Genomic DNA, 25,195 nt, shown 5'->3' on the forward strand with positions numbered 1-25,195 from the left:
ATGAACTCATATCTTCTCTTAAATGAAGATATCATTTTTGTCTCACTTGTGAAGCAGAGTGATACCCCTTTCATAGTGCGCTTTTCCGCGGTGAACTTCGCCAGCGAAGGGGAAAGTGCCCAGTATGAAAGGTACACAAGAGAACTTTGCCGGCGGACTTACATGTATCCACCTCTAGAGAACTTCGCTGGAGAAACTGTTTCCCCGGTGAAGTTCGCCAGTGAAACATCCAGTATTAAAGGTGACCGGAGAACTTCTCCTCTTTAATGACGTCAGAGGTCTTTTTTTCTCCCTGAAATGAGATTTTGCAGGGTATTATTTCTGTGGCTAAATGTTGAAGGCCACGCTGTGTTAAATCTCTATGGAATAATTGAATCGCTCATAAAGCGTGGCCTTCAACATTTAGCCACCCTTGAACATACAATTTTTTTGTTCACTAACAATATCTATTATAAAAGCGCTAGTTTACATGCTGAAAATGCGCTTGAAATATTTATCAGAATACTTTGATTTTTTGTTTTGCTTCTAATATTTTTAGAATATGTTAATGTAACAGTGTTGTAGTTCCTTGACACTCGGCCTTGGCCTTGAACTTCCAAGCCTTGGCTTTGAGTTGCTAGCTAGCGCATTGGCCTTGGCCTTGAGGATTTTGAGCCTTGACTACAACACTGTAATGTAATATATTTTTTAACTTTGTAATCGGAAAGAAGCAATGTTTACAATTTTCTTTTCATTCGTTCTAATTCTGAATGCACATGCCGAGTGAGCTTATCAGCAAGGGGTATGAGACTATAGGCGCCACTTTTCCACCAGCGGCGTCAACACCAAATCTTAACCGACGGTCAAGTTTTGGAAATGACAACATAACTTAGACCTAGTTCATGAAACTTGGCCATAAGATTAATCAAGTATTACTGAACATCTTGAATGAGTTTAAGGTCACATGGCCAAGGTCAAAGGTCATGTAGGGTCAATGAACTTAGGCCATGTTGGGGATATCTGTTGAATTACCATCATAACTTTGAAAGTTTATGGATCTGATTCGTGAAATTTGGACATAAGAATAATTAAGTGTCACTGAAGTTGACCTTTTTTTAAGGTCTATGAACTTTGGCCAAGTTGGGGGTATCTGTTGAATTACCATCATAACTTTGAAAGTTTATGGATCTGATTTATGAAACTTGGATATAAGAGTAATCAAGTATCATTGATGTCTCATTTGAGTTTCAGGTCACTTGACCAAAGTCAAAGGTTGTTAACGGTTATTAAACTTTGGGTATTTTGGAGGTAATTATTAGATTGCTGTCATAACTTTCATAGTTTATAAAAAGTGGATATAATTTATAAAATGTGGATATAGGGGTTAAGCCTTAGGGGTAATCGAGTATCACTGACAAGTCTACGGTCGCATGATCAATGTCAAATGTCATTTAATGTCAATGAATGTAGTATTGTATTATATGAATGGTGTTTTTTGTAAATAGTTGTTTTATAGTAGTTTTCAAAGTCAGCACAGTAGAGGTAGCATCTAATGTTTAATATTAAAGGTCAAGCCCATCCCAGCAAAATGATGATTTGAATAAATAGAAAAAAAAAAACTAGCACAGTGCTGAAAATTTCACCAAATTGGATTATGTAAAATAAGAAAGTTATAACGTTTTAAACTTTCACATATTTTAAACAAACAGTGATTTGCTCAACTCGGTGACCAGCAAATTATGAGACAGTCGATGATGTCCCTCACTATCTTTTGTTTTTTATTGTTTGAATTCTACAATATTTCATTTTTTACAGATTTGACAATAAGGACCAACTTGACTGAGCCTTATACTGTAGTATTAAACAGTGCTTATTCCACATGTTCTGAGAGGAATTAATAGTTGTTTCACTTGACCATGAGGTAAAAATGAGAATATTTCATATAAATACAAAAAAATAGTGAGTGGATGATGTCATCAGCCTCCTCATTTGCATTCTGACCAGGATGTGCATAAAACTGATTTGTGAAATTAAGTAAATTTCTAAAATATTCTTAACTTTCTTATTCTAGATCCAATTTTGATGAAATTTGCAGTGTAATGCATGTTGGATTTTTTTCTTTTTATTCAAATCAAGTTTCTGTTTGGGTAGACTTGTCCCTTTAACGGCTCTTCATCTGAGCCTTCAAATTGGGGAAGTGGGCTGTGTAAAATTTTTTTCCCTTGTAAGAATAAACAAGCAAGGTTTGATGACTTTGATCCCTCCTTGAATTAGGGGGGATTGCCATTGTCACTTCCTATTCTGATTAAATTAAACCAATGTCACTTTCTAATTTGTCAAATTCTCAAGGTCAAGGAACATATAGAACTTGTGCCCTTTTCTTTTAAAATACAAAATATCGAAATACATGTAAAGATGAATTCTTGAATATGGAATTTGCAATCTGCAGCTTGTGTATGTAGTCCTATTTATCTTTATTTGTTGGAAATTTGAATAAGGCATTCTTCATGTTTTCTTCACCTTACAGGCAGACCCAATGTCCTGTTCATTGTGGTTGATGATCTCCGACCCTCTCTCAATAGCTATGGTGGTCCTATTCTTTCTCCTAATATTGATGGCCTTGCATCACAATCTGCTGTATTCCAACATGCAATGGCTCAGGTAAGACATTTTAATCAAGGCTAGAATAGTAGAAAGCTGAAATCCATCTGAGGAATTTCAAACATTTTTGTTGGTTTTCTTTACTTTCTCCTTCACAGAAAGCTAGCAAACATGCACACAGTGTGAGGGACCTAGTACCCATAGGTTGTATGTAGTAATTATGCCAAGATGATTTTACTTGCTTTGATATTAATATTGTTGGGTATGGCGATGTTATCTAACATCAAATTCTCACCATTGCTTGGTTGTTTGACAGGCAATTCTGCTCATGGATTCCTCATTTTTGTCTCACCTGCATAGCAGAGTGAGACTAGGCGCCGCTTTTCCGACGGCGGCGGCGTCAACATCAAATCTTAACCTGAGGTTAAGTTTTTGAAATGACATCATAACTTAGAAAGTATATAGACCTAGTTCATGAAACTTGGCCATAAGGTTAATCAAGTATTACTAAACATCCTATCAGAGTTCCATGTCACATGACCAAGGTCAAAATTCATTTAGGGTCAAAGAACTTAGACCATGTTGGGGGAATCAACATCAAAATCTTAACCTGAGGATAAGTTTTTGAAATGTCATCATAACTTAGAAAATATATGGACCTAGTTCATTAAACTTGGACATAAGGTTAAACAAGTATCACCAAACATCGTGCATGAGTTTCACGTCACATGACCAAGGTCAAAGGTCATTTAGGGTCAATGAACTTTGGCAGATTGGGGGTATCTGTTGAATTACAATCAAAACTTTAAAAGTTTTTGGATCTGATTCATGAAACTTGGACATAATAATAATCAAGTATCACTGAACATCCTGTGCAAGTTTCAGGTCACATGATTAAGGTCAGAGGTCATTTTGGCCGAATTGGGGGTATTTGTTGAATTACCATCATAACTTTAAAAGTATGCTGGTCTAGTTCATAAAACTTGGACATAAGAGTAATCAAGTATCACTGAACATCCTGTGCGCATTTTAGGTCACATGACCAAGGTCAAAGGTCAATGAACTTTTGCCATAATGGGGATATCTGTTGAATTACCATCATAACTTCGCAAGTTTATTGATCTGACTTTTGAAACTTGGACATAAGAGTAATCAAGTATCACTGAATATCCTGTGCAAGTTTCAGGTCACATGATCAAGGTCAAAGGTCATGTGAGGTCAATGAACTTTGGCCACATTGGGGTATTTGTTGAATTACCAATCCTATCTCCGTATTGTGTTTTGGTCTAGTTCATGAAACATGGAAATCAGAGTAACCAAGTATCACTGAACATCTTGTGCGAGTTAAAGTAGTTTTCAAAGTCAGCACTGCTGCTATGTTGAATCGCGTGATGCAGGTGAGACTGCCAGAGGCATTCCACTTGTTCATTACATAACAAAAATCCAACCACATTCAGAGTATATATGCATGGGTACAATGTTCATAATTTAATCTGAATAATAATCTTTTGCAGTACCCGGGTAGTAGTGTTTGAAGAAATTGACCTCTCCCTTAAGGCCTCAATGAAACCCGTCAGAATTCCCATAGAATAGTACCGTACAAGCGATGTACAGTAGATCAGATGAATGAAGAAACTAGAAGTGAGTTGTAGATATAAAAATATACACATATATAGCACAGTATAGTTGGTAACTACATGTAGATGACTACAGCAGAAAATACATGTTTCCCATATGAAGGGTAAGAAATCAAACAGAATTGTGTACCAAGACCTATATTTTGATGAAGATGTTATTTTGCTTTTGAAAATTGATATTTAATTTTGCGACGTAGGCTTACTGTACGGAGAGTGGAAGCTTACGGTCTAAGTCAAGGCTTGCTCTGTTTAAGCAGTACCAAATGCTTGAATTATAAAGGCTAGAATTAAAAGTAATTAGAATTTGATTATTTTTTCAATTATGATTGAGGTCATGATCGAGGTCATGATTGAGGTCATGGTTGATCAAGCAAGTACTTAAAGGGGAATGAAGAACAAACAGACTTGTGTAGAAACAGAAAAATCAAAGAAGAAGAATAAAGAAAGTTTGAGAAAAATCGGACAAATAATGAGAAAGTTATGAGCATTTGAATATTGCAATCACTAATGCTATGGAGATCCTCCCATTGGCAATGCAACAAGGATGTGTGATGTCACTGATGAACAACTTTCCCTTTGGTGGACTATAAAATACCCTCAAAATGTCTCTTTTTGCTTTTTCTAATGATGATACAAACTCTTTATCCGTGATGTATTCTTAAAAAATATGTAATACATGCCCTCATGTAGAAAGAACACATGATCTATGGATAGATGTGATAAAAGAGGCAATTCAAGTGAAATATATATACTAAAGTAATGGGGAGAGGTGTTCAGAAGTGACATCACACATCTTTGTCGCATTGCCAATTCGCTATCTCCATAGCATTAGTGATCGCAATATTCAAATGCTCATAACTTTCTCATTATTTGTCCGATTTTTCTCTAACTTTTGGTGATCTGTTTCTTTGATTTTCTGTTTTCGCACAAGCTATCTTGTTCCAATGGTTTCATTGTCCTTTAACATGAAGATTGACGATGAATTACATTACGCAGCTATAGTATGTGCTACAACTGGTGTTCATTCTATACTGTGCAAATGTCAAACACTGTACATACATAGCGCAATATTTCAAAGTCAACCACAGTGTCTTCGGTCAACCGTTGCTGAACTTTGTTAACCCATGCCTGAGGCATCAATTATAAGAGGAAAAGAAGCATATAGTTCAAAGTTGGTTGTAATGGAATCACCCCCCCCCCCCCCCCCCCCCCCCCGAAATAACTCTTTAGAGGCAAATCCTGTTTTACCCTAAATTATTTGGCAGAAATCTACATCGAATGATTTACTTCCACGTGAAGTTTTGATTGACTCATCAAGTTATGGTATGGTCATATATCAAATGCAAAAGCTGTCATTTTTCAAGTTGCAAGTGTCATTTTTCAGTTACTTTATGCAGAGAATTTGATGAATTCCGTTACTGGTTTTAGTCCTAATCATCATTAATCAATACATAATCTGTCTCCTGACACTTAAATATTTTTTTTATATTAAGCTCACTTAAAAAAAGTCTACATTATGAGATGCCTAAATAACAAATCCAGACTTTGAACCATGAAAGATTTGGAACCCATGACAAGACACTTAGACTGCCACTATCCACCTCCTACCTGTGAATTATGGGTACTACTTGCTGAACAAAAATCCTTGTACTTGCTTTGAGCTCTGTAAAAATTCATGCTGTAGCCGAGATAGGGGTGTAGATCTATTGGACACCTTCTTACGGAAACGGTGACACAACAGTGACAATTGCTCCAGGTTTTATTTCATCAAAGATATAGGGTTAGGGTTGCAATAGGGTTTATGTTAGGTTTGGTAATAGGTTTAGGATAGGTTACGATAGGTTTTATAGTGTTACATCCAGGGTTGAAGTTGGTCATTCCTTTAGTGTGTTGAACTTACAGGGGAGCAATTGTCACCAGAGCAAATGTCATGGAACAAGGGAGAAGGGCTGTAATTTTATCGTATGATTGTTGTCTTACAGCAAGCAGTGTGTGGACCAAGCCGAACATCCTTCCTAACCAGTAGGAGACCTGATACAACCAAGCTCTATGATTTCTCTTCTTATTGGAGGGATGCAGCAGGAAACTACACTACTTTACCACAACACTTCAAAGAACATGGATACTTTACTGCTTCCATTGGGAAAGTCTTTCATAATGGTATACAACCCTTGCAGAACATTTGAAACCATTGTACTGTATCTGATCTTGTGCCTGTTGCACAAAGAATAGCATTCAAACACAACATGATTCTCACCTTAGAATCAGAATCATATGGACTTGTGCTTGAGTTTATGGCCAGTATTCTGAACTCAGGTTTAAATCAAACTCTGATTTAAAGTTTTGGTTTAACTATGGTTAGCCAATTGGGGCACAAATCCCTAATTTTACACATCCATAGTATTACAACACCCACATTGTCTGGGAATGATAACTAAAGTATTTTGAAGAATTTTTCTTAAATGTAAAAGCAAAGGGAAGCAAAATAGTAAACATTCGATATAAATGTTTTTTTTTAATCTATTGCTCTCCATGATTTTGGCAGAGATAGACTGTGGTCTCATTTACCAGGTAAACCTGACTTTTTTCCTAGCCTATGGGTTGCTTTTAAATACAACTCTCTCTGCACTGGCCCCAGCTGTTATTCCATTTGGTAGCATGAAAAAGCTTTTATTGTTACCTAATTTTTTTATGATAAATAAAAAAATTAATAGAAATAAACAATATTTCAGTTCAAATGAATGAATATTTGCCTATTTGCATGGATAAGGGACATACAGGGATACCAATTTAAATGTTTTACTGACCTTTTCTTTGAATTACTTTTAAAGAGAAATGCCAGTAGTTGCAGTAAACACTGATTTCATGAGAAAGTCTTTAAAACCAGGCTTAATTGTCAGTATATCATCGAGGATCTAGATCTGGTACAGTTACATAAACTGAACTTTGTGAAATCTTGAAATCTAGGCTGAAAAATGTTCACACTGAAATTAACTAACACAGATAGGCACACGTGGGACAGTGTATTATTATTGCTGGAATAAAGACCCGACGGAAGTGACCGAATCCGCGCTTATTTAGCTTATTTCTCAGCAATTACACAATTTCTTCCAGAATCCTTTGGCACATATTTTATATTCATACAAACAGACACTTGGGTGGTCATGATATCAGATTCTGTAAAAATTCATTTAGAGATCGTTACCAAAACTGGAATTTATCTTTAAGCATGCAAGGAAATATATTGAAATAAAACTGGGCATAGTTGAGTGTAAATTATAATGTAAAACTTTCACTCTTTTTCAGTATTATTTTCTAAATGATGTAAGGGGCCCCCCGTGTTGAAAATATATTCAGCCAATATCCAAACCACAAAATATGTTCTCCTTTAAAATTTGAGATTGTTGGATTAATGTATGAAAATAAGCTTTGCATTGTTTGTAGCCTTTACATGTCTGTATGGTATTTCACATTCACTGTATATAATATTTATGTAATCATGGCTTTATATGTTTAATATGTTATTTTTAAAGTTTATTGGCTTGAAGATGTGAACAAAACAAACTTCTGATATAGATAAATAAAGACAAACTTGAGCTTGAATTTAAAAAAGTTATCATTTTAGATGGCTATGAGTTCAGTTAAGAATTGAAATATTAAAAAAAAAGAGTACATTAATACCAGATTTTTCATTGTATAGTGACACATTACATAAGTATAAAATATATGAAATAGAATTTTTAAGCTGGCATTTAGATCAACATATTCTTTTTATGAATTTATACAGGTAAAGCTTCAAATGGAACTGATGATTACCCATACAGCTGGTCAGTAGAACCATGGCATCCTCCAACACAAAAATATAAGAGAGCAAAGGTACTGTTTTAAGGACAAGTCCACCCCAACAAAAACTTGTTTTGAATAAAAAGAGAAAAATTCAACAAGCATAACACTGAAAATTTCATCAAAATCGGATGTAAAATAAGAAAGTTATAGCATTTTAAAGTTTTGCTTCATTTCACAAAACAGTTACCGGTATATGCACATCTCGGTCGGTATGCAAATGAGGAAGTGATGACATCACTCACTATTTCTTTTGTATTGTATTATATGAAATATGAAATATTTTTATTTTATCATTATTGTCATGTGAAATGAACTTTCATTCCTCCCTAAACACATGGAATTCCATTATTTTAACATTTTGTGCTTCAGGCAAGGAGGTCCTAATCGTCAAATTCGTAAAAATTGAAATATTGTATAATTCAAACAATAAAAAACAAAAGAAATAGTGAGTGACATCATCGACTCTCTCATTTGTATGTAACTGGCTCGGTCATATACTATAACTATTTTGTTAAAAATAAGCGAAACTTTGAAATGTCATAATAGTTTAAATCCGATTTTGATGAAATTTTCAGCATTGTGCTTGTCTGATTTTTCTCTGTTGATTCAAATTGACATTTTTCTAAGGTGGACTTGACCTTTAAATAAACTATATATAATTATACATTGGCACTTGACTGACCAGGGATGGTGGTGATGATGATGCTAATGGTAATGGTGATGATACTAATCATGCTGGTGATAATCATGGTAATGATAACAATGATAAGTGGTCACTGATGATAACAATGATGATGATAAAAACACTGATGATTAGCTTTTGAATTTTTGCCTCACCTGCATAGCAGAGTGAGACTATAGGCGCCGCTTTGCCGACGGCGGCGGCATCGTCAATATCAAATCTTAACTGGAGGTTAAGTTTTTTAATGACAGCATAACTTAGAAAGTATATAGACCTAGTTCATGAAACTGAAAATCCTGCCTGAGTTTAAGGTCACATGACCAAGGTCAAAGGTCATTTAGGGTCAATGAACTTAAACCATAATGGGGGAATCAACATCAAAATCTTAACCTTAGGGTTAAGTTTTTGAAATGTTATAACTTCGTAAGTATATGGAGTCCGACCTAGTTCATGAAACAATGATAATCATAATAATAATAATTGGATTTATGTAGCTCTTTTCCCAGAGGTTACAAAGCGCCCTTGATAGCATAAAATAAGTTAAGGTTTATGGTACCATTATATAAGTGTGATTTAAGATGTTTTTTGAAGAGGTCAAGAGAAGAGAGGTTTTGAAGAGATCGAAGGAGCTTGTTCCAAAGACGGCAGGCAAGAGATTGAAAGGAGTTGAAACTTGCCTGTTTTCTGGATTTTGGAATGACATAGGAAGGAGCAGCTGCAGAACGAAGAGAGTATGTAGATCTTTGTTGCTGAAATAATGAAGAATTGTAAGAAGGTAGTGTGGTTGACAGAGATTTATAGGTTTGAACAAGTATTCGATAGTATATTCTATCAGAAACAGGTAGCCAATGTAGTTCATTTAAAAGAGGAGTAGCATGACACCATTTTGGTTTTTGACAGATTAACTGTGCACATTTGTTCTGAAGGCATTGAAGTCTTCCAAGATCTTGTTTACTAATACCCTGCCTGAGTTTCAAGTCACATGACCAAGGTCATTTAGGGTCAATGAACTTGGCCATGTTGAGGGTATTTGTCGAATTTCCTTCGTAACTTTAAATTTTTTTGGAGCCAGTTCATAAAACTAGGACATATTAAAGAGTAATCAAGTATCACTGAATATCCTGTGTGAGGAAAGTTTAAGGATCTAGTTAATGAAACATAGACATGTACACATAAGGGTAATCAAGTATAAATGATTGTTTTGCACACATCTTGATCACATGATCATGGTCCAAGGTCATTTTTGGTCAATGGACATAGTATTTAATTTTATTATGAATGTTTTCTTTTTTGAATAATAATTCAATAGCTGTTTTCAAAGTCAGCACTGCTGCTGGGCAGGTCCAAGCTATTGTCCACTCTGAAGCCAAAATTAAATCTTTGCTTAAATCTAACATATTGTATGTCATTTTGAAGCTTATACTCTGAAGTTTTTTGCCCTATATTTTTTTCTTCTGAAAACGTTAAGTTAATGAATGCCAAGGTCATGATTCCAAGAAATCATTAATTAGTGTGACGTACGGGACATCACATTTTTTATCTGCAGATAATGCAAATTATATATTTGAAAATATTTCTGTGGGGACTTGTAGTACTAAGTTCATACAAACATTTGAGAAAAAAATAATTTTGAAAATTAATTATTAAGTTAATTATGTGGTGTCCAACAGGCAGTGTCCCGTACGTCACAATTTAGCATATGTTTTTTTAGGTTCTAATTAAGAAAAATTTGAACAGTTTTATTCACATTTTTTAAAGTTTTAATTTATATTACGATTCATCCAAAAATTAAAGTGAATTTACTGAATTAATTTCCTGTTTAATTATATCAGCTAATGAATCTTTGTGACGTACGGGACAAATGTGTGACGTACGGGACACACCATACATTATACATAGGATTTCTATGTAATTCTAATTAGGGTTATTTTTTAATAAGGAGCAAAGATAATGTAAATTGAAATAAATGATATTATATCAGTGGTTGAATATTGGTAAAAGGCTGATAATAAAGTTACTATTTGTAATAAATAACATTAATTATTATTAATTAGTTAATTCATTAATTAAATCTTTCATAATTATAAGGTCATAAAGTTTTTTTGTGTTTTGTTTAATCATATACTATAATAGAAATATATATAAATCATGATAATCCATGTAAAACTTACTTACTTTGGTTTACATCCAGTTAATTATAAATTTTGATGAAATTTCACTTTCCCCATTCGTTTAACACATGGAATTATTTGCAAGGCCTCTTTCATAATATTTATAAGGTCGTAAAGTGTTTGCTGTGTTTTGTTTCAGTGTATGCTATTAAAGAAATATATATCAATCATGATAATCCATGTAAAACTTAACTTACTTTGGTTTGCATCAATTTAATTACAAATTTTGATGAAATTTCACTTTCCCCATTCGTTTTACACATGGACAAATGTCCCGTACATGTACGTCACATGTCCCGTACGTCACAGCGCGGTTGTTTATATTTTGAGCTATTACATAATAACACTAATGAGTTCTATAATTTCATTCATGACTATTGAAACTTGATAAGATACAAGATGAAAACATAATGAGAGATTTCCAGCTAATTCCATTTCACAGAGTTTTAATGACAAACTTTTTTCAAAGAAATCAGCTTATGTCTGGTCCCGTACGTCACAGTGCATATTGATTAAAATATTACATCGTTAATGGAATTGTAGATCACTAATTTTTTTTATGAATAAAGAGGGCACGAATGACCTTCCAAAATCCATAAAAGATTCTCTGTTGTGCATTCATTTCTTATGTTACACAACTTTAAAGTCTTTAAATGTCCTGTACGTCACAAGTCAAATAGCTTGGACCTGCCCTGCTATATTTAATCATGTAATGCAGTGGAGACTGTCAGAGGCGTTCCACTTGTTTTTCTTCTAAACACATGAATACCCTCTTTGTTGATAGGTGCTATTATCCATTAGGTGACATTAGTTTACATTAAGCATAATTCCATTTCATCAAAGTTATGAGATATATTTATTCAAAATTATTCCATTCTCATCTAGATGCCCAACCCTATGAACCCATATATATCTTGAATATTTTACATATTTGCATGAAACTAATGGTTTTGTTATTGCACAATGAAAATTATGATAATGACTTATTTTCATCATCAAATCATTCTCAATGATATGATGATAATGACAGTGATGACAAATAGTTATGATGATGATGATATACAATATGGAATTAATATACTAAAGTAATTATATGAATGAATGAGCTTGAAAAAAATTCTTTTACATTAGATTCTGACAACCTTGGATTTTAGACAATTTTGACTAAGGGTAGCTTGCGCTTTATTCTAGCAGGCAGCATCATTGACATTGTCAACCCTAAAGTTCTAATACACTTTGCAAAGAAGGGAAATCATAAATGTTTTATTAATTAGTTATTATCCCCAATCATTTATTGGTATCCTGCGGTTACAGAACCTCATTTTAAAGTTTGGGAGAAGTCTTATTTCTTTGTTACATATTGTATGATTTAAAAGAAAAAAAGGCAATTGTGTTTATTCAACAAATATTTGAGATGTTGCTGCCCCACTTAATTGCCTTTTCCATTTATGATTAACTGCCGTAGTGTTGAGTTCCTTAAAATAGTTACCATGACTATTTCTCTACAGGTGTGCAAGAACTTGGATGGCACACTACATGAGAACATCATATGCCCTGTCAATGTCACTGAAATGCCCTTGAAGAGCCTTCCTGATATGCAAAGCACCGACTACGCCATTGACCTTCTCAAACAGTTTGCCTCAAGGTCACGAGCTTCACCACCGTCTCGCAAGTCTACCATGAAAGAGAGTGGTTTCCGTATCTCTAAGGACCCTTCCCAGCCATTCTTTTTAGGTGTTGGGTACCATAAACCTCACATACCTTTCAAGTATCCTCAGGAGTACCAGGCTTTGTACCCTCTGGAAGAGGTGGAGATTGCCTCTAACCCTGACCTGCCTCCTAAGCTACCACCCGTGGCGTTTGAGCCTTACTTAAGCCTGATGGAACGGGAAGACATTGCTGCCCTCAATATCAGTTTTCCCTACGGTCCTATACCTAGACCTTATCATGTAAGTATTAAAGTAAAGGACAGATAATACTCCATTTTCATGCTGACTTTAGGTATTCCCATTGGCTTTGTATAGATTTACAGTAGGACACTGATTGACATACAATGTACTAACTGCACAATATAATTATCAAATTTGCCAGTATGAGATGCATTCTGGTGCATTCAGGCAGAGATTTCATTTATGAGAAAGCATGTGAATTGTCATATTCTTTGTCCAGATATTTTGAAATTCTCATTTTCATTCCGAATTTCTGCTTGCATTCAAATTTTGTCATTTATTTTTCTTTTAATCTGTTTTGTACGCTTTTTATTCTATAGTACCTACTGCGACAGAGTTACTACGCAGCTGCCACCTACACGGATTTCCAGATAGGAAGGTTACTTCATGGCTTAGAAGAAAATGGCTTCGCAAATAATACAATAATCGTATTTGTTGGAGATCATGGTATGTAATATTCACTTAGATTACATTTACAAGTGTATTTTTTATTATGTAATTCCATTGTTTGACTTCATATTTTTGTTTTGTTATTTTTTACAATGGATATCAATGACACTTTTTCAATCATAAACAACTTTAAATCAATTCCTTTATTCAATAAAAGGACAAATGGGGATCGATTTTTATTTTCAAAAATGCGTTTCGCATTGAATTTGTATTTGAAATTTTGGACCAAGTTCAGGTCTGACATACACTTCTGTAATTTTTACTAGGAGTGGGCTATACATGGGTCAAAAATACTTTTTGTCATTTTAATATGGCAACAGTTTTTTTTTATTCCTTCTTCTGTGTCTCGTCGTAAAATGACAATATTTTTGTCTCAGGTGTCAGAAAAAAATGTGCCAGGCCAAAATCCGATTTTTTTTTGGTTATTTTGCATCAAAGACTTATTGAAACTGGGGGAAGTTCCATTGACTATGTGAAAAATCAAAAGAAGGAATTTAAAGACTATGCGTTCCTTCAGGGGCAACCAGTGAAGAGATTTCATAATATGGGTGATGTGGCTGCGCTTGCTAGATAGAGTTACAATAGGCGCGTTAAATTTGCTACCTTTGTAATTGCCTGAGTTGAGAATCTGGAAAAATGTGTAGGAGACAATAATAAGATATATATCACAAATATCAATAAAGAGCATGATCGGTTAAGGGTTCGCATTGAGGTGAAATTTTTTTTTAAGGTACTTCTATCAAATTTGCTTTTAAAATGATCTTTGATATCTCAGTTTTCAAAAAACTTAATTTCATGAAGATTGATGATTCCGAAAGTACCGGAATAGTCCATTTTATTCATGGGGGTGCTGCTACCTCTCATCACGGACGGACATTTGTACTCAAATTCACTCTAGTTTTGGGCTATTTCACATTAAGTGTACACTTTTGAAAAAATGGACTTTCCCCTGTTTTAGCTGATTTGTAACATTCAATTGATTGTACTTGCAGTTTGGTTTGATGCACCTGATCTATTCCAATCTACAGTTGCAATATCATGATGGTTCAAGTACTTTTTCTATTAATTTTCAGCATTTTTTGTGCATTTTTAACAGAAAATGGAGTCTCATTCAACATTTTCCAAAAAGTTAATTGATATCTTGGTTAAATTTGAAGAGAGATGTGTTGAATATTAATGTTATGGAAAAGTACAACTAGTAAGCAATACAATAAACTTTATTTGATCGAATTCGACCTATAAATGAGAAACTTATGAATATTCTTGTAAAATGTGTTTTCTCCGTTAAACAAAAAGGACATGTCCTCTCCAGAACAAATATGTCATCAGCAGTGAATAAAATTGATAAATTTGTGCAAAAACTCTGCTAATTCAATCTTCAGAATGCATGTAAGTCAAGACATATGTCAAATCTTGGACTCTATTTTGCTGGATACTTTTTATCTCTTGGCTATTTTGATGTATCATTTCTCCGTTAAAAGTGCGTCCTCTCCAGAACGCAAGACTTTTTCATTTTTTGAAGCACTAAGGAACCTGATACCCATTGTTGTGGTATAGAATTAATAGTATACTCCAGTTCAACACAATGAAATTCATTTTTCCCTCTTAATTCATATAGATGGTGAGTAATTCACACTTATGCAATGTTAAATGGAATGTCCTCTCCAGCACAAAGGTTCATCATTTTTTAACAATGCACAGAAATAATGATTTTAACAAGAAAAGCCCTTCTTTTATGTAAGAAAATAATGATCTGTTGTTGGTCACAAAGATATAATTCATAAAATATCATTTTATTTATGAGAATTTCATTTTCAATTGAATTATATTTTACATTATCAATATAATTGGGCAATATAGGAGGATCAGACGAAAACATCCTCACACCATGTTTGGATATTCAAGAAAATTTAATGTGATACTATTTGTAATTGTGTAAATGACAAAATCTGCTGATCCTGGCACTTATATACTACCCTTACAAGCAGCAAACTGTATGGTTTCATGTTGTTCTGGAGAGGACATTTATTTTAACACGATGGTTGCATTTACTCTTGGGTCACTTGTACACATATCTAGAGCTAACTACTGATTTATTTTTATTTTAAAGTTGTAGGGTGGCTAATTGGCATTAAGGTTCTTACTACAGGGCAATTCAATGTTGCTCAAATGACACATTGTAGGCACCCTAGAATATATTGTAATTGCCACATTTTTTACCATGGAGTTTGACAATCTCTTTTCTGTACAAGGTGTGTGATTTCTTAATACACCTTGGTATATTATTATAATTTGATTCAACAAGATTATCAGAAAATTTGGAAATTATACAAACCTTTGGTACTAATAAGAGCATGTCTTTATTTAAAAAAGTCCTCATACACTGTACAGTATGTACATACTAAGCAGTGGGCAATGGGTATGTGATTTCTGGCAGAGGTTCACAAGTGTACATGTAAAAGTTCAAAATTTTAGAAACATAATGATTGACAATTTTACCAAAATTAGTTTTACTCATCATGTTACACATATATACATAATCATTGTCATGCTTGTGGAGCCGTGATATGTGCAAACGCCGGGATATGTGCAAACAACGGTATATGTGCAAAATTTCGCCGGGATTTGTGCAAACAACGGAATTTGTGCAAACGCCACGCCGGGAAATGTGCAAATCTGTCAAAATTTATCAACGGCATCTGTGCAAACGTGACGACGGGATATGTGCAAATGAACAATTTTCACGGGAAAAGTGCAAACCTCCGGGATATGTGCAAATCACTGCATTTATCCATATAAAGGCTATTTCTAATGAAATGTTTCATAAAATTACTGTTAAAAATGAGAAACATGCCTGCATACGGGAGAAGCTATACAGTGACATCGGCAATGAAAAGCTATTCAGAGAGGCAGGGGGGGGGGGGGAACTGTTGCACCCACAAATGTAATAACGCCCATAAATGTAATAACACTTTACCCACAAATGTAATAATTTTTGATCGCCCACAAATGTAATAATACCCACAAATGTTATAAATTTGAAGGGCTTTTTGGCAAATCCGTTCTTAACTAAAATCCTATAGTAATGCGTTCATATAGCACACAAGTGCAAAGTCTCTTTTCCTGACCCGGTTATTTAACAAATTATAATATAAATCCAAAGTCTTTATTCCAGACCCGGTTGTTTCAAAAATAATGATATAAACCCAAAGTCCCCTTTTCCAGTCCCGATTGTTTAAAAAATAATGGTATAAATCCAAAGTCTTTTTTCCATACCTTGTTGTTTAAAGAATTATGATATAATTCCAAAGTCTTTTTTCCAGACCCGGTTATTTAAAAAATTATAATTTAAGTCCAAACTAAGATACAATAATGATATTCCAGTGGAATAAAAATGAGAATCGAGCTTAGTCTTTTCTTCAGCCGCTAATAGTAAATTGAGAATCAAGCATAGTCTTTGCTCCAGACCCGGTAACTAAAAGCTGAAACCCTATAGTAATGCATCTATATTGCACAAAAATGCGAAAAAAATTTTCCATACCCGCTTAATTCAAATATCATAATATAAGTCCAAAGTCGTTTTTCCAGACCCGGTTATTTCAAAAATTATAATAATTCTAAAAAACAAAGACCCATGATCCTATTTATGCTAAATAACGTTGTTGTTGTTAGCTTGGGTTTTGAGGCGCGTGTCATTCAGATATGAAAATATAGCGTAGTCTTTTTGTCAGACCCAGTTATAGAAATCATTAAAAACACAACAATAACAACAAAAGAACGACCCTGCAAACCATAAAAAATAATTTCTTGTATATTCCTTCCTTTTTTCTATGAAAAAACACAAATAACAGAACTTTTAATACATATGAAAAAACTGAGAAATAAGATATCAGTAACCAATAGGGGGATTACTTCCCGAAAACGATAAGGTTGTTGATCAACGATCTATGATATAGTATATAAAAGAAAAACATTCGATTAAGAGGGGATAACCATTCCATTCCATGTTTTCATTTGGCAATAAGTCATGATTGACTATTTTTGCCACCCACTGTATGAGAAGTAGGGTAACAATTTTAATTAGTGTTATTTTTATTACTTCTTTTTTATCATTATTATTTCTTATATATTCATTCCTTTTTATTCAAACAAAACCTTAAAATATAAAACAAAAAGCTGAGGAATAAGATATCAGCACACAATATGAGGATTACTTCCCAAAAACGATAAGGTTGTTGATCGACGATCTATGAGATATTATATAAAAGAAAATGATTCTAACAATAGGGGATAACGTTTTAACAAGCTCTTCGGTACTTTAAATTTTCAGTGGGCAAGCACCATTTGTAATATATTCAGCATTTTTTTATTAGTTACAATTCCAATAATCTCAGAGGCCTAAGATATATTTTCTGGGGTTATATTGACCCGTAAAGTAAAGAGAGAGACAGAGAGAGAGGATTTATGTGATCAAGAAGTGATAAGATAGGGAAAAATGATTTTAAATGACTGAAAGAGAGACAGGCAAAGAAAGAGGAGCCCCCTCCCACACCCGTACCAGAGTTACGGGGTTAGGCTGTCCCGTCGATGGATTCAGGTCCATCAACATCTTGAGGTTTGATCTTTCCAGGGGACAAACGTCTTTAAATATGGTGTAGTCTTTGCTCTAGACCATGTTATTTCAAAATAGGAAATTATTAGAAAGGATAAAAACAGACAAACAATATTAACAAAGACGCCACAATATCATTAATGTAGAATAACGTTGTTATTTTGGGTTTTTAAGGCGCGTACCATTCAGATCTGAATATTTACGCCTTTTGTTAATTTGTCGTTTTTGTGGTATGCGTTATCACAGGTTTTTTATAGTTTGGGAGAGGCTGGTGTCTAAATTTTCCTGATTACTCTTTTGCTTAATTTGTATTTTTAAGAGAACTGGGTGTGGGGTAGAGACAACTCTCTAAACCCAAGCATTTTAACTGGGTTTAATTCAGAAAGCTTTGTTTTTTTTTTCAATATTTTTTATCTTATAAATAACTGGGTCTAGACGAAGTCTAAGCATAATATCCATGTTATTCAACAGGAATAAGAATATGACAAAGTCTAATGTTTTTAAGAATGTTTAAATTAATTTCTTAATGACTGGGTCTGTAACAGAGACAACGCTCTAAACATGTGCTTTTCTACTTGGTCTTAATTTGGAAGATTGTTTGTTCTTAGATTCGCTGTTGGGGGTTGGGTTTTATTGGGTTTTTTTATTCATGAAATAATTGTGTCTGGAGAAAAGTCTACAATCGATCTCCATGTTATTCCACAGTAGTTAGATTATTGGGTATTCGTTTTAGAATATGGGTAAAAACTATTAAAAAAAATAATAATAACAAAGTCTGGAGAAAGGACGTTTGCTATATCCATGCATAATTACAATGTTTTGTAGGGGTCTTAGTATTATTATATAAAAAAACTGGGTGTGGGGTAAAGACATATTTTTTTAGTGGGTGTAACTTTTGAAAATTGGTTTTAGATTTGATTTTCTTTTTTAATTCATTTTTTTATATGACCTGGTCTGGAGGAAAGAGAACGTTTTAAAACTTGTGTTATTCCAAAAGAATGTGATAGGGTCTTATGTTAGAAGATTCTTTTTCGTAATTTTTGTAATGATTAGGTCTGGAATAAAGACAACGTTCTAAACTTCTTTTTAAAAACAGGTCCTTAGGTTCAAGGATTGCTTGGTCTTAGATTTGGAGTTATTTCTAATTTTACTATTAGCGTTATTTTGAAAAACAAATGACTGAGTCTGGCTGAAAGACTACGCTATATGTCCATGTTATCCAGCATTAATAAGATTATGGAGTCTTTATACAGTTTTTGTTGTTGTTGTTTTGTTATTTACAATTTTTGAATAACAGGGTTTGGAGAAAAGGCTAAGCTCGATTTTGTTTTTTTCCCCACTGGAATATCATTATGGTATCTAAGTTTTGACTTATATTATAATTTTTGAAATAACCGGGTCTTGAAAAAAAACTTTGGACTTATATTATAATTTCTTGAAACTACTGGGTCTGGAAACGAGACTTTGGACTTTTGTGCTATATGAAGGCATTACTAGAGGGTTTCAGTTTCTAGTTTTAAATAACCGGGTCTGGAGAAAAGACTATGCTTGATTCTCAATTTACTCATGGCGAATATATTCACAATACATTCCGTATAATTCAAAACAACAACAAAGACATTGATTCCACCAGTTTTAATTAACTGGGTCTGGAGAGAAGACTAAGCTTGATTCTTATGTTTATTCCACTGGAACATCATTATCGTATCTTAGTTTGGACTTATATCATAATATTTGAAATAACGGGGTCTGGAAAAAAAGACTTTGGACTTATATTATAATTTTTTAAACAATCGGGTTAGGAATAAAGACTTTGGATTTACCTTATAATTTTTTAAACAATCGGGTCTCAAATAAAGACTTTGGGCTTATATTATTATTTTTTAAACAATCGGGTCTGGAAAAAAGACTTTGGACTTATATTAGAATTTTTGAAACAATCGGGTCTGGAAAAAAGACTTTGGACTTATATTAGAATTTTTGAAACAACCGGGTCTGGAAAAAAGACTTTGGACATATATTATAATTTTTGAAACAACCGGGTCTGGAAAAAAGACTTTGGACATATATTATAATTTTTGAAACATCTGGGTCTGGAAAAAAGACTTTGGACATATATTATTATTTTTGAAACATCCGGGTCTGGAATAAAGACTTTGGATTTATATTATAATTTGTTAAATAACCGGGTCAGGAAAAGAGACTTTGCACTTGTGTGCTATATGAACGCATTACTATAGGATTTTAGTTAAGAACGGATTTGCCAAAAAGCCCTTCAAATTTACAACATTTGTGGGCGATCAAAAATTATTACATTTGTGGGTAAAGTGTTATTACATTTGTGGGCGTTATTACATTTGTGGGTGCAACAGTCCCCCCCCCCTGCCTCTCTGAATAGCTTTTCATTTCTCGATGTCACTGTATAGCTTCTCCCTTATGCAGGCATGTTTCTCATTTTTAACAGTAATTTTATGAAACATTTCATTAGAAATAGCCTTTATATGGATAAATGCAGTGATTTGCACATATCCCGGAGGTTTGCACTTTTCCCGTGAAAATTGTTCATTTGCACATATCCCGTCGTCACGTTTGCACAGATGCCGTTGATAAATTTTGACAGATTTGCACATTTCCCGGCGTGGCGTTTGCACAAATTCCGTTGTTTGCACAAATCCCGGCGAAATTTTGCACATATACCGTTGTTTGCACATATCCCGGCGTTTGCACATATCACGGCTCCACAATGCTCCTCACCATGAAACTTTAACAGCTTGAAGCTGAATATTTAGATAAATAATTATTCAATACTTGGGGCGTAAAACTGTTTCTTATAACCTACATGTATTTCGTCAACATTCAAGTAAAATATTTTTGTTACTTATAGTACATTTTATTAAGTGAAGTGGTGCAGAGTGAAAAATATTGTTCTATTATTTTTAAAAATTCAATTACTTGCAAGTTTCCGTGGTTCACTCAGGAGACACTTATATCTTAACTGTAGTTAGTCCTTTAAGATTTTAGTAATTATTATTTTTTTAACAACTAGCAAAATGAGTATTTAAAATCTTATAACTACATGTTCTTGAAGAACAAAATAATCTCGTAGAAGATAATTAAATTACTCTGATCAAAACATTTTCTCTATTGCATTTCTTGGTGAAAGAAAATATACCCCAATAAAAAAAAATATGAGAACAGAAAGTGCTACTCTTTGTCCTCTACCAAACTAAAATCAAATGCAGATGTACATGTATATTGGTTGGTATCCATTTGTAATTCTCACCCAGGTTTAATCATTTAATTTATATTTCTACTTGAAAGCAATGTTCATGTACATGTAGTATCAAAATGGTAGAAATGCAATAATCATATCGACTTGTATAACGAAATATACAGTTTCATTCATCATTATTGATGAAAAGTCTGAGAAAGGTGTGATCAGAAGACCTGAAATGGCTGTGATTTTTGGTTAAATCTGGTTTATTTTACTTGATCTTCAAGCTTTTCTTGCGGTAGAAAATGTTATCTCTAGGATTTGGTCACTATCAATGCACTCGTTCTGTGACTATAACTTGGTAGTCACCCATATTTCCTACTGCAATTACTTCTCCTGGGTAAAGGACCCCTTCATTCTCAACAGCATAGCACTAGTCAGTCTTACCGAAATGGACAGTATCATATGTGGGCATGCTACTTTCATCAAGAGGAGCATCTTCCAGAAGCTGGTATGCAGCCACACTCCCCATACGCCTTGAAAAGATTCTATTTGATAGGCTTTGATTTCTGAAAAAATGACTGCAGAATAAGGCTTCTGTTTCTGTGATCGCTTTGATTCATAAGTGAAACACAGAAATTCATCATACCTGATGCAGCAGCAACAGGAGTGGAAGACATTGAACCATTCGTGACAATTTCCTTTTGTGTTTTACCTGCATTCAGACATCATGCTTTATAAAACCCTGATTCCTTAAAACTGGACCTTTTCCCTGCTAGGTCGCAAGAAATTTTACTTCAGATTGATCTGTTGTCTGGCTTTAAGAACTGGTATTGCTTCTGCAAATATACTGGTTTTTAAACAGCATTGCTGCTAGTCCATCAGATTGCCAACACTTTGTTCTTTGTGTGATTCAAGTTGTCACATACAATCAGGAGTCAAGTTTTCCTGCAGACAACTTTGCCTCTGTCTTTGGTTCCAGTGTGCACTTTGAATATCATCTTGGCAACACATGTATAGTTTTTTGAAAAATCCACAGGCACAAATTATGTGGGAGTTTACTACTTAGTACTAGTAGTAGCCTAGTAGTTTATATCGCATAAATTTTAGCACTGTCAAAAGGAGACCTCTTTGCAGATTTAGCTTCTTTTTTTCTCTCTCTCTACAGTGCAACACTTTTCAGGGTTTCTTCTTAAAGTTGGTTAAAATAAATTAAGTTCCTTCAGCTAAAAAACCAAAGACGGGGGTATTTAGTCACTCTCTGCATTTCCATACTGCCATTTAACTGTTCTATATGAACTCGAATACAATAGCAATAATAATAATCATAATTATAATAATGTTATTAATAATAATAGTAATGATAATGATAACAAAAACAACAAAAATAACATTTTTTTATAATAATAATAAAACACTAATTACAACTACTACTAATATTATAGTAATAATGGTAAATAATTAAAAAATGTTTCATTAATCTTGTTTAACATACTGTAGTCAAAGAAAAGCAGGTGCTAAATGTGCACTTATGTGACGTTATTTTTAATGAAGACCTGTTAACTATGAAAAAAGAAAGGCCTATGCCAGTATCATTAAAGGTAGGCCTACATGTATTTTAATAATTAATAGTACATGTACTTTGTTAATCATTGTCCTATAATACTACAAGACACCTGTGTAAGTTTTCATTTTGGCAAATGGGCTGCATTTTAAGTGTTTTAAGCATTCATCATTTACTTCTGCACCAGCAGTTAAATATACAAGGAACGTTGGTTTGGATAATATCTGCTGATGTTTTAGATAAAATTCCTACACCTGTAAATACTACTTATATTGTTGTATGTAGGGTATATATGTTTACTTTGCATTTCTCTTAAGCAAAGAATGTCAAATGATTTAGTTCCAAGCAAGAAAGTTGCATTCAAATAAACTGTTAAACAAAATGTCCTCTCCAGAACTTATCAATGAGTAACACTTCGAGGGCTCACAATACAAAAGTCTAAATAACATTAATAATGAACACACCAAGAAACTTCAGAGGTATCACTTTAATGATAAAATACTGATTATTTGATATATCAGTGTGTGTTATTAAAAACTTAAACAAATTAGGGCCATATTTTCTGACATGTTATATTTAAGTTGCATTTAAGGTGAAAACTTTGTAGTTTATATTATTCCCAAATGTGTCATTTTGCTATGTAACATTGCAGTAACATTTGACATGTTATATAAAATATAATTGATGCACAGTTATTCACATATTAACTCACATTCTTGGAGTTCATACATGTAGGGAATATTGTTAAACAATTGTCCTCTCCAGTATACTGAGATAAATGAAGGTTTGGAAGCTCATATTTGATTAGGTCTCCCACTTACTTGATAATTATACCCCTAAATAAATAGTTTAGACCTAAATAAAACAGTGTAATTCAAATTTGATGCTATATCAAAAGAAAAAATGGATTCTATGATGTTATTACATAAATTTTACCCCTTTGTCTCTCGTTTTGCCATACCACACACTAATTTCATGGCAGAATACAGAATGCGTGAAGGTGAAATGAGTATATTGACAATTGATAAGCAATACAGATGCCTACAAATGAACACAAAACCATTTGTATAATAGTTACAGGGTTATAAAGTTGATGTGTTTCTTGTTAAACAAAATGTCCTCTCCAGACGCCTATTTTTCTTACCGTATTTCAGTTAACTTTTTAAACATGTAAAAATGGACTTGACGCTCTGTAATTTTAGATATTAAAGGTATATATCCTTAAGTTTCAGAATCTGTGAAGTTTTTCACCCAACAACAACTTTCATTTTTGACCCCCAGTGAGACTAAAAGTGTACACTTAGTGTGAAATGACCCTTTTATAGTTTTTAAAGTTACTGTAATTTGGTTTGAATGTTCTTGCACTCTGAACATTACTCTATTATCAGACATAATATAGTAGAAAAAAAATATTGGGAAGTAATTTTTTTTGGTAGGTGTTAACATTTCCATTTAGAAATTTCCGTCCGTGATGGAAAAAAAGATGAAAAGTTTTTTTATTCTTTATCAGAATAGAAATAAAAAATAAAAAGGTGTAGAGGTACATGTATCTCTCTAAACACAGTACATCATTTTATTTGAACATAGCTGAAATCCATACATTTTATCCATATCATAAAGTCAATCAAAAATGATCACGGACGGACATTAATTTCATCACGGACAGACAAAGTTAATTCACTCAAATTCAATTCACTCTAGTTTTATTGTTTTCAAAGGTACTCCAATTTTTTTTTGATAGTCTTGCACTCTGAACATTACTCTATCATCAAACATAAATTAGTAGGAAAAAAATATGGGAAGTAAACTTTTCTTGTGGAGTTAACATTTCTGTCCGTCCGTGATGAAATTAATGTCCGTCCGTGATCATTTTTATTAGGATAATTTCTATGGATTCAGCTTTTTATTCTTTATCAGAATAGAAACAAAAAAAAGTGTGTAGAAGTATTTCACTGGACACTGTACATCATTTTATTTGAACATAGCTATAAAAATCAATACATTTTATGCATATAATAAATCAATCAAAAATGATCACGGACGGACATTAATTTCATCACGGACAGACGAGTGAAATACTGTGGAAAGATTCATATATGCAAATGAGAAACTTTGCTGAGCAGATTATGAATTTAATTTTAGCTTCTAATTGCTGTGAAAAGTATCTCTGAGAATTATTCAGAACTCAAATGGAATAAACCTACAACTCTTCACAATTTTTTGTGATATCTTTGTTCGGCCGTTATTGGGGCTATATTGTTGTCAGGAAAAATTGTTAAACATTATTGGAATGCAGATAGAGTTGGAAAGCTGCATGTACATGTATATGCCAAAAAGCAGGAAATAAAACATGGGAAGTACAAGTCCAAAGCTGTAGATTTCATCAATTCAAGCTTGCAGAAAGTGATGGAGAAGAAGAAAGTACATTTTTAAGTAGGAAAATCATCAATTTTTCTATAATTCACAAACCTATGGATTCACAATGCATGA

The 25,195-nt window shown here is 33.4% G+C and overlaps 1 pseudogene; it reads left to right on the forward strand.

The window, feature by feature from the left end:
• The window catches only part of LOC121410804, a 49,124-nt pseudogene that overhangs the window by 10,485 nt on the left and 13,444 nt on the right, over positions 1–25,195 (forward strand).

This window comes from Lytechinus variegatus, chromosome 1 (genome assembly GCF_018143015.1).
Source record: "Lytechinus variegatus isolate NC3 chromosome 1, Lvar_3.0, whole genome shotgun sequence".
NCBI lineage: Eukaryota > Metazoa > Echinodermata > Echinoidea > Temnopleuroida > Toxopneustidae > Lytechinus > Lytechinus variegatus.